At 28.4% G+C, this 11,757-nt stretch overlaps 1 protein-coding gene across 14 annotated transcripts in view; it reads left to right on the top strand.

Moving 5' to 3' along the window:
- Nucleotides 1–11,757, top strand: part of LOC100879306 (adenosine receptor A1) — a 118,422-nt gene that overhangs the window by 8,894 nt on the left and 97,771 nt on the right. The window contains exon 3 of one of the 14 annotated variants that reach the window (XR_013038382.1): nt 8,733–9,150. The exons of 10 other annotated variants lie outside the window; for them this stretch is intronic. The gene's annotated coding sequence lies outside the window, so the exon portion shown is untranslated. Of the gene's footprint in view, nt 1–50; nt 1,849–8,732; nt 9,151–11,757 lie in introns of those variants that run through there. 3 more of the 14 variants (XR_013038383.1, XR_013038380.1, XR_013038381.1) reach the window with 3 other exon arrangements.

The following is an 11,757-nucleotide window of genomic DNA, read 5'->3' as shown; positions in this document are numbered from 1 at the left end:
TGCAGATAGTTGCAGATAACAAACTAACAAAGTATTTGTTTTTTTTGCAGATAACAAACTAACTAATAAATTATTAAATTTATCATGAGGGCGTTACAAGTCAATATTTATTTAACCAAAAATGGAGACAAATTCAAAAAGGTGATAAATTCACCCTGTTTTCTTTTTATAATTGTTAAAAATATATTTATTGAGAATCTCAATAATTGTTCAAACGTGTTACATATTATTGTTAAATAATGCATACTAACTTTACTAAATTATTTTTAAACACCATTTGATATTTTATACACTTTTTGAAGCTGTTGATAGATAGTAAATACTTGAAGGGAACTTCTTAGAATTTGTGCTGGTTCTATGCTTGTTAGAACTGCTATTTCTGTAAGGTTAGTTTATCTTATATTTCTAAAATGTAACCGTTGGACACAAAGCAGATGCGTCGGAAGGTCCTAGATGTAAAGGACGAAAACAAATAGTATAACTAACTGTCGTCTTCTGTTTACAAACCCTAAAAAATATGATTGCAATAATTTCTAATACTATTTATTGTTAGTAGTGAACAAGATGTATAACAATTTAATAAAAATAGTAAAAATATATAACAGTTTGTTTGTTTCAAAATTTGTAAATTTATACACAATGCATTCATAATTGTCTTTCTTTAAAATACAATTTCTAGTATTTTTTTTAAATATAAAAATTTAAGTAGTACAAAAATTGACGTATATTCAGCAACTATAAAAATTTAAATACTAAAGCAAATTTTTAATAAATAAAGATAGAAAATAGATCGTGTTTCTACTAGAAAATAAATGAATTTCCTGATTAAATAATAACGTAAATTGTTTCTAAAATTTTGTACCATTTAACTTTCACGTAAACAATTTTTTAAACAATACTGTCGGTTAACAAAGTCTTATTGATTTTGTACTTTCTCACAGTGTAACATCCAAAAATGGTAACATAACAATATTGTACATGATTTCCCAAAATTGGCAAAGTTTTAAGACTTTTTGCGAAGTGACGACATTGTTGGCACCGAACAGAATTCACAATGCTGCGGGGGGATTTTACTTATGATCCATTCCTTAATGAAACAGTTGAAAAAATTAATTGATCAAACGAATTTATGATCATGTAGTCAGACATGAGTTATTACACCGATGTTTCTAACAATAATGAAAGTTTCAATGGTTTTCTATGGCACCTTGCCCATAATCATTTACATTTCCACATTAAAACGCACTTGCTATTTAGCACTAAAAGGATTTAATGATCTTTTATTCGGTGCTGAATTTCATTCACTTTCATTCGGTATTGAAAATATTTATAACAATTATTGGTACAAATATTGACTTGTTAATAATGATATTTACTACTTGATAATGAAATTGATTAATATATTTTAACTCTAACCTTAACTAACCTAACCAAACCTGCTGTTAAAACCTTGAGAATATCAATTGTTAAATGTAAATAAATTATATTAACTGTGCAAGCATATTAAAATTCATTGAAATTTGGTGCAGTCTCTTTTTTGTGAATATTTACCAATTTATGTTACGTTTATGTACATGTTTATGTTTATGTTTTTTTTTATAAAATGAATAAAAATCTTCAAATTCAATAATAGTGTTTCCATAACCTTCAAAGTACAAGCACAAGTAACAAATGAGTTACATTAAACAACATTTTGTTTCAAAAAGCTGATGTAAACTATTGCAAGTTTTTAGGTTATGTTCCTCAATAATTGTTATCAAATTGTTTAAAAATAATGCATTTATAAAACCATGTAAAGTATGTAAAAAATTCTACAAAACTTACAAAATCTATAAAAGTTAAAAACACATAAAGACAAATTGTTTTTCCCCTAATTTAAAAACTTCTCTATTATAAAATTCTATAGTTCTTACGTACAGTGATTTTGAAGTATGCAAATTTATTATTAACGCCAACAATTTGAAATTAAATTGAAGTATTCTTACCTTATGGTAATATAAGGTAAGGTTATGTTCTTCAATAACTATTATCAAACTGTTTAAAACTTATGCATTTATAAAACCATGTAAAATATATAACAAATTCTATAAAACTTACAAACACACAAAGGCAAATTGTTATGTTTGTTCCTAACTTAAAAATTCCTCTATTATAAAATTTTACAGTTCTACATACAGTGATTTTGAAGTATGCAAATTTATTATTAACGCCAACAATTTGAAATTAAATTGAAGTATTCTTACCTTATGATAATGTAAGGTAAGGTTATGTTCTTCAATAACTATTATCAAACTGTTTAAAACTTCTGTACTTATAAAACCATGTAAAGTATATAAAACACTGTAAACCTTACAAACACACAAAGAGAAATTATTATGTTTATCCCTAATTTAAAAGTTCCTCTATTATAACACTCTACAGTTCTTGCATACAGTAATTTTGAAGTATGTAAATTTATTATTAACGCCAACAATTTCAAAACTAAATCGAAGCATTTATCTTTATCCTTGCATAAAAATCTGCATAAAATTGCCATGAACCAGTATTACAATTTTAACAAACATCCACTGTATGACATAAAAAATCAATGATATGAAGCATGCCTTTACATAACCTCGAACAAGCCCTGTTCTCTAATCTACATGTATATCTTTCAGACCCGTGTTTCGGCGCTCGAATTTCATGTATTTTCACGCTTAACCGATTTTACGATCACGCTATATCGTTCAGATGGACCGCACGTGACTTGGAGCGACCGTACAGGCTTTGCAGCGTCAGTAAATCATTTTCAAGGATCTTGTACATCATAAATTATTCTATGGTCTTAACAGGTGCAGTTCAGCAACGATAACGCAAAATCGTAAATTAAATCATTAAGAAACAGCGCCTATCGATGTGGCCGCTACAGCGAAACATGATCGGTCAAAACGTTCGGTAATGGCGTTATTAACATTTTTTACGACGCGATTGATCAATCTCGATTTATCAATAGTGGCAGCGCGACATATTACGCATGACCGAGTGATTTATTGATGTTTGGAAGTTTGGGGATTTTAAGTTCTTTGATTCGGGGTATTTGGGGATTAAGGAATTTTGGAACCTGAAAGTTTTGGTAGTTTGAGTTGATTGGATTGGAAATTTGGGAATTTGAGAATTTGAGAATTTGGAAATTTGAGAAATTGGAAATTTCAGAAATTGGTAATTTGAGAATCTTGAAATTTAGTAATTTGAGAATTTGGTAATTTGAGAATTTGGAAATTTGAAGATTGGAAATTTGAAAATTTGGGAATTTGAGAAATTGGAAATTTGAGAATTTGGAAATTTGAAGATTGGAAATTTGAGAATTTGGTAATTTGAGAAATTGGAAATTTCAAAAATTGGTAATTTGAGAATCTTGAAATTTGAGAATTTGGAAATTTGAGAAATTGGAAATTTGAAAATTTGGTAATTTGAGAATTCGGTAATTTGAGAATTTGGAAATTTGAAGATTGGAAATTTGAAGATTGGAAATTTGAAAATTTGGGAATTTGAGAAATTGGAAATTTGAGAATTTGGTAATTTGAGAAATTGGAAATTTCAGAAATTGGTAATTTGAGAATCTTGAAATTTGAGAATTTGGAAATTTGAGAAATTGGAAATTTGAGAATTTGGTAATTTGAGAAATTGGAAATTTGAGAAATTGGTAATTTGAGAATCTTGAAATTTGAAAATTTGGTAATTTGAGAATTCGGTAATTTGAGAATTTGGAAATTTGAAAATTAGAAATTTGAGAAATTGGAAATTTGAAAATTTGGGAATTTGAGAAATTGGAAATTTGAGAATTTGGAAATTTGAAGATTGGAAATTTGAGAATTTGGTAATTTGAGAATTTGGAAATTTGAAGATTGGAAATTTGGAAATGGAAAATTTGGGAAGTTGGGAAATTGGGAATTTGGAAATTTAAAAACATTTGATTTTTAGCTAATTTCACTTCACTATTAAACAAACTAAAAATTAAAAAAGAAAAAATATGAAGTCCTATAGTTTCGAACTCGCTATCCCCGGTTTCATAAACACAGCATTTTTCCTCCGAGCCAAAATATATTCTCTAACCCGATTCCCAAACAGTTAAATAGAAACTGCAAGAACTTCAAACATAAATTTCTCCTCTATTTTGGAGAGTTGCACGGCATGGGTTTGTAGAATTATTACTTTTGTTGTCCTCCATAATTGTGCTAAGTTTAAACGAAATTCTGCATTCCAAAGGCTGCGAAGTCAGAAACAATCGTGCATAAGGTCCTTGAGTGATATTTCGTTAAATTAATGTCTGTACATAGCTCGTTATCTTTCAAACTTATGTACAGTGCGTGTACAACAAACAAATTTTAACATTCACCGCGTACACCTTTTTTTTACGAAGTTCGCATGTTGCATTTGCTTTTGGATTCTTTCCAACGCATATTTGGCATCGTGTGATTCTCTTTTTCTTTATTTTCGGTGAAACAGTTGTCGGGCCAGCAGTTTCTTGTAAACTATTGACTATAGAGAGAGATGCTTCTCTCCTTGGTAACGGCGTTTTCTTTTACCTATTAATACTTCTTCAGATTTCCCTTTAGAATATATCTTTTCTAAATATATTATTCTTGCTTCCCTTGGAGTCAGCGTTTGTCTACAAAATATGCTCTTTCTTAGCGGTGAGTAAACAGCCACTAGGCTTGGGCAGGTGCACGTTTTCTAAACGATGAATAACATAGTTATGTCCACTTTGTCACTTTTATTTAGTACCACTGAACATGTATTATAATGAAGGCTTGTATCTTCTCAATAATACAGAGGACCCTCGTTACATTGCATACGAGGATTTGCATAATCTCAATACTACAGAAGACTCTAGTTATATTGCACACGAGGACTTGTATCTTTTCAATAATACAAACTCTCGTTATATCGCACAAGAGGATTTGCATTTTCTTAATAATACAGAAGACTCTTGTTATATTGCATATGAGGACTTACATCTTTTCAATAATACAGAAGACTCTCGTTATATTGCACACAAGAATTTGCATCTTCTTAATAATACAGAAGTCTCTTGTTATATTGCATAAGAAGATTTGCATCTTCTTAATAATACAGAAGTCTCTTGTTTTATTGCATACAAGGATTTGTATCTCTTCAATAATACAGAAGACTCTTGTTATATTGCATATGAGGACTTACATCTTTTCAATAATACAGAAGACTCTCGTTATATTGCACACAAGGATTTGCATCTTCTTAATAATACAGAAGTCTCTTGTTATATTGCACAAGAAGATTTGCATCTTCTTAATAATACAGAAGTCTCTTGTTTTATTGCATACAAGGATTTGTATCTCTTCAATAATACAGAAGTCTCTTGTTATATTGCATATGAGGACTTACATCTTTTCAATAATACAGAAGACTCTTGTTATATTGCACATGAGGACTTACATCTTTTCAATAATACAGAAGACTCTCGTTATATTGCACAAGAGGATTTGCATCTTCTTAATAATACAGAAGTCTCTTGTTATATTGCATAAGAAGATTTGCATCTTCTTAATAATACAGAAGTCTCTTGTTTTATTGCATAAGAAGATTTGCATCTTCTTAATAATACAGAAGTCTCTTGTTTTATTGCATACAAGGATTTGCATCTTCTTAATAATACAGAAGTCTCTTGTTTTATTGCATACAAGGATTTGTATCTTTCCAATAATACAGAAGTCTCTTGTTATATTGCATACAAGGATTTGTATCTTTCCAATAATACAAAAGACTCTCGTTATATTGCACAAGAGGATTTGCATCTTCTCAATAATACAGAAGTCTCTTATAAAATTGCGTACGAGAATTTGCATCTTCTCATTGTCAGTAATACAGAAGTCTCTCGTTATATTGCCACCTTTGAGATATGGGTGATATTCTCTAGCATTGAAGATAAGAATAATTTTCAGGAATCAAGAAAGGAAATTTTGTATTGTCGACTTTAAAAATTTCTTTTTATGTAGTTTTGTTTGTGGCAATATAACGAGGACCTACTGTATTTTTGAAAAACGTCAATGATATGTGTAAAAATCATGCATGTCTGATCTATCATATTTCCCTGACAAGTTTCGACAAATCATTATCTCTTCTGCGAAACGATGAATCCCATGAGGCAGCGAAATGTCAATAACTGAAGGTCTATGCATTTTGAGGTTAAATCAATACTGATTTTTTATATGGAAGGTATAACTTAATCCAGACATGGAAAATGGTTCTGAAGTGTAATATTAAATCAAAAACATTAATTTAATTTAATGTTAAAATGCTGTTATTAATATGAAGGAAAAGATTTGTTAATTATAAGCCATTTTTTATACTAAAAATAAATTCATTTGCTTTATTCTGAAGTTGTTAATATAAAATGTTAATATAAACACCTAATACTACAAAAAAGGAGATTTAAATTATATAATCTTGCAGAAAAAAATTATAGGTCATCTTATATGATTGTACTAGTTTTTTGTATTGTAAAAATATTAATTTTATTATTTTAAGTTTAAATACATATAATCTCACAATTTTACTTCATATGAAAGAGATTCACCTATGAAAAAATTCTTTGAATATTAATATAAAATTGTAACACAATAAATTAAAAAATATCTTTTTAGTTTCAAGTATTTTTCGATGAAACTTCCCTAATAATTTATATTTGTAATTGATGTTTACCAAAACTGAATTCAGAGAAATAAAAATCAGCAGAGACATAAAAATCATGAGAAACATTCTCGGAATATGCTAACCATTTTATAGCTGTTCTCAATGTAATGGAATCCTCTCTACTAATAATAAGAATACGTAAACGCGGAGGAAAGAACATACCACATTTGTTTTCGGTCTTGCAAGAGGTGGAACTAACCTCAAACTTCCACTCCTCGTATACAAGGAACGTAGACAAGTAATGCGAATAGTGTACCATTCTCTCTCGTACATTTTCCTCTAAATAAAGAGAGTCTAACGTGATCGTATAGAATGGTTAAATAAAGTTGAACAGAGATTTTGATACCAGGTCTCACAGAATTTTCTTCGAGTAAATGTAACTAGTCGTCGTTGATATTTTTTTTATCCTTGAAAATCAGAGGAAAAAGGGTAAATGAGGATGGGAGAGCTATGCTCCGCGTGAGACTTTTCTTAGAAAAGATTTTTACTCCCTGGTGGCCTGTAATTTTTCTGGAATCCCTCCCAATTTCAACACAAGCGTCTCAACTTCAAATACAGAGGAGAGTCAGTAAGAATGTAACTGTTATTGTAAGCATTTCAATCAGTTTTATGTTATTACTTGGTTTTGGTTGGAATAGGTACAGGTATTTTATTATTTATTTTATATTTGTTAAAAGGAGAAACGATGATGGAGATTGATTGCGGGATATTATTTGATTTGATTAAAATAGTAATAAATGTGATGGAGATTAGTCTGAGATGTATTGCAATTTTTTAGGAATTCCATGATTAATGTATATGCATATCTCAGTATTGTTAATGGGTAATATTGTGTTTAGTGAAAAATATTCATTACAAACTTTCAAATTACAAGTTATCATATCCCCAACTTTCTGAGTTATTATATTTTCAAATATTTGAATTTGTAAATTTGTAAATTTCCAAATTTCCAAATTTCCAAATTTCCAAATTTCCAAATTCCCAAATTCCCAAATTTCCAAATTCCCAAATTCCCAAATTTCTAAATTCCCAAATTCCAAATTTTCAAATTCCAAAAATTCCAAATTCCAAAAGTTCCAAATTCTAAATGTTCCAAATTCCAAGTGTTCCAAACTCCAAAATTTTCAAAATTCCAAATGTTCCAAATTCCAAAAGTTTCAAATTCCTAAATTTCCCAATTCTAAATGTTCCAAATTCCAATATTTCCAATTTTCAAATGTTCCAAATTCCAAAATTTCCAAATTCCAAAAGTTCCAAATTCCAAATGTTCTAAATTCCAAAATTTCCAAATTCCAAAATTCCCCAAATACCTAAATTCCTAAATTCCTAAATTTCCAAATTCTCAAATTTCTAAATTCTCAAATTCCCAAATTCCCAAATTCCCCAAATTCCCCAAATTCCCCAAATTCCCCAAATTCCCCAAATTCCTAAATTCCTAAATTCCTAAATTCCTAAGTTCCTAAATTCCTAAATTCCTAAATTCCTAAATTCCTAACTTTCTAACTTCCTAAATTCCAAAATACCCAAATTCCCAAATTTCTAAATTCCAAAATGCCCAATTTGTAAAACCCCAAATTTTTAATTTCCCAGCATCTTAAACTCATGAATATATATTATTAAAACAATATTAGTAATATTTTACTAACATTCACAAATGTTGAAAATCCTAAAATACTTAAAACACTTAAAATTTTAAAACACTTTCTCACAGACTCTCGTCATTTAATGGCAGCGCGGTTTCCTTTATTCACGCGGAGGATTTCTCTTAATTAGTAAACTAGTGTCCTTACTTTAACCAGTGCTTTTGTATCCGGAAACCTTCAAAGTGCAATATAATATCGACAATTGTTTTACAACAAAAATAATAAAATACGATTCATGATTATTCATGCATGTAAATGATTTATTTTGCAATAAGAATGACTACTGGAAAAAGAGTCAAACCATTGCGTTTTTACTAACAATAAGTTCACAGCTAAACTTCAATTACCTTTTTGTTTTGTTCGTTTTTCTTTGTCTAGACCGTTCTCGTCGAGCACGACCGTTTAATAACGAGTTTTCGTCACACCTGGCTTGTTTTGCTGCAACTACAGGGATTCTCAAACTACCGTTGTTTCAAAAAATGTCCAAACTTCCGTCGAAAAAAGTGGACTAGTAACATATATTTCGACGAAACTTGTGTCTCTCTAATATTTCAAATACAAATGTAATACTCTATCTTTTACACTTTATTAATCATTTTTTTCAATTCTTTTTTTTGAATTTTTTTAGTATAAAGATTTGTGTTAATTATTCAAATTTATTGTGTTAATTATATTTATACTTTGTTACTTTATAATTTATACCTCATACTTTATTTATAAATATAATTATTTATCATATAAATATTTAATATTTACATACAAAATTATAAGTAATTAAAGGACTATTAAACAATTATTTTTGTACTAAGTTTTGTAAAATTTTTTGTATAAATTTTTTAAATTAAATATAAGATGTAACCATTTTTTCATTTTTATAATTACATCAATGGTGTATACTGAAGATATACATACCATATAATTATTTTATCTTGTGAAAATAATTATCAAATAAATAATTCATTTTATACTTGTATTAATAATGTATGCTAATGTTACATGGTTTATAATATAAATAAATAAAAACTTTAGTAACTGATTATAAAATCACTTAATTTCCTTCTAAATTACATGTATGTGTGTATACAATAACGTGCACTAAGGGTGCAAACTCCAAATAAATATTAAACATATTAAATAATTTTTTATAAAGATATCTACAAAATAAAGTATAAAATATAAAGTTATATATATATAATATATACAACATATATATGTGTATATTATATATATGTATAAAATTATATATAAATATATATAAACAATATTAAATATAATAGTAATATATGTACAATAGTAATATATAATATAGTATTAATATATAATGAGATTAATATATAATAATACAAATAATATTTTATAAATATAATTATTATATAAATATAAATATAAATATTATATTTTATAAATATAATTATAAAATATTTCATAAAATACCCACGTCCAAAATTACCTAATATAAATGACGCACTATAAAAAAATGCACTCATGGAATTTGTATCGGTAAAGGTTCCAACGATGAAAGGAATATTTGAGAAACTCTGTTCAGCATTACCGTGGATGATATTAGTTTTGGAAGAATGTTGTCCGCGCATGTCACGCTAAATTAGGCAAGCAACCAGACAGATAAAATGCTTTATTGGAAAAAAAAAACGTTTACCGTGCGCTTTTTCATTTTTTTTTGCAGCGAAACGAGAAGGATTTATGAAATAATAATTTTAGTGTGAAAAGCAATTGAAGTAATATAAAACCATTTTGACGCGTTAACACTATAGAATGGAGACTGTATAGTGCTCGCAAAGATATAGCTTGGTCGTAAACGTTAGAAAACTTTCAAACTGACTGATGAAGTTTTAAATAATTTTCAGTTGTTAATTTTGTTTAATATTTAACGTTCTTTTGAATATTTGAAGGTTATCTTAACCTTCTTTTAGGTTAAGATGTGACTTCAGAAACTTTGAAACTCACAGTTTTGGAATTTGGAATTTTTAGAAAATAAATTTTAGTTAATTATCTTCATTACTTTGTATGTACATTTTGAACTTTATTTAGGATTTAGCATTTGAAAATATTCATAATAAACGTATGTATAGTAATAAATGTATGTCCTTATATTTGATGTAATTAATCTTTTTTCATAGAAAAAAGGTAATTTCATATTTCCGAAATAACTAACCTCTTCCACGTTATGTTAGTAAATCAAGAATTTTAAATTCAGTACGTCGTTCCATCGAAGGTTTGTATATTTGATATGATGGATAATAAAAATAATAAAATTCCTTGAAAACGAGGATTTCATCGAAGCAGCGTTAATACCCAGAAAAAGTATTTTTATTTTCTTATCACTACACACCAGCTTCGTTTTCAAATGCATCACACTTATAATTTTCGTCGAAATCATTCTGAGCCATACTTTAATAAAATAAACCACAATTCAATAATTAATTTTCACAATTTTAATAAGTAATTATTTTCAAATAACAGTGAAATTGTTACGGAGTTTTGCGCATCGATACTGAAACCAGAACCGTGTCGACTTTCTCCAGTATTTATTAGAAACTGAAGTAAAACTTACTTGCAAGCTGACAATAAAAATCTGCAATCACATCTAGCGCATCCTTACTGCTATTGAGGTTAAATTAATGTTATATAATTTGTCTCGCAGTATTACTAAAATTTACCAGAGCTAACCGTAATATATTCGGCTATAAATAATTTCAACCTAAGGTTGCACTTTCGAAATAATCCAATATCGTTAATTAAACTTCCATCGATTAAATAATAATTTTAATAGGAATTTTAATTATTTTCACTATAGATTGCTTACGCATAAAGATTATATTATATCATATTATATCACATTATATTATATTATATTATATTACATTATATAGGGTGTTTCACAAGAAATGTAGGTTGAGGACGTGATTCTGAATAAGATTCCCCTTTGCGAAAATGGAGTTTGAAACTTTGTTTTTGAATTATTAAGGAAAAACACGGACCAATCAGAGCGCGAAGATTACGCGTGCTCAGCCAATAGGCTCGAAGCTGTCGCTCTCGCGTCTACGCATGCGTAATTCTCGCGCTCTGATTGGTCCGCGTTTTTCCTTAATAATTCAAAAACGAAGCTTCAAACCTCATTTTTGTGAAGGGAAATCTTATTCAGAATTACATCCTCTACCCCCCATTTCAGGGACCTACACTAATTGTTACACCTTGTATACACTAATCGATTAAAAGATTAAGTAACTCTGTCATTAACTCTGTAGTACTTCGACGAGCTGACTCGTAACGCACTTACGGTTCAAATGCGACAAATCTTGCTCGAATATTTAATACATTTCAATTTGAAGTTCAAGTCTAATTATAGTTTGCATAGTCAAACCTTTGAATACAAAATAGTCAT

The sequence above is a fragment of the Megachile rotundata genome, chromosome 6, assembly GCF_050947335.1.
Source record: "Megachile rotundata isolate GNS110a chromosome 6, iyMegRotu1, whole genome shotgun sequence".
Classification (NCBI taxonomy): domain Eukaryota; kingdom Metazoa; phylum Arthropoda; class Insecta; order Hymenoptera; family Megachilidae; genus Megachile; species Megachile rotundata.
Note: the sequence above shows the minus strand (reverse complement) of the source record. Positions and strands in the feature narration are given on the sequence as shown.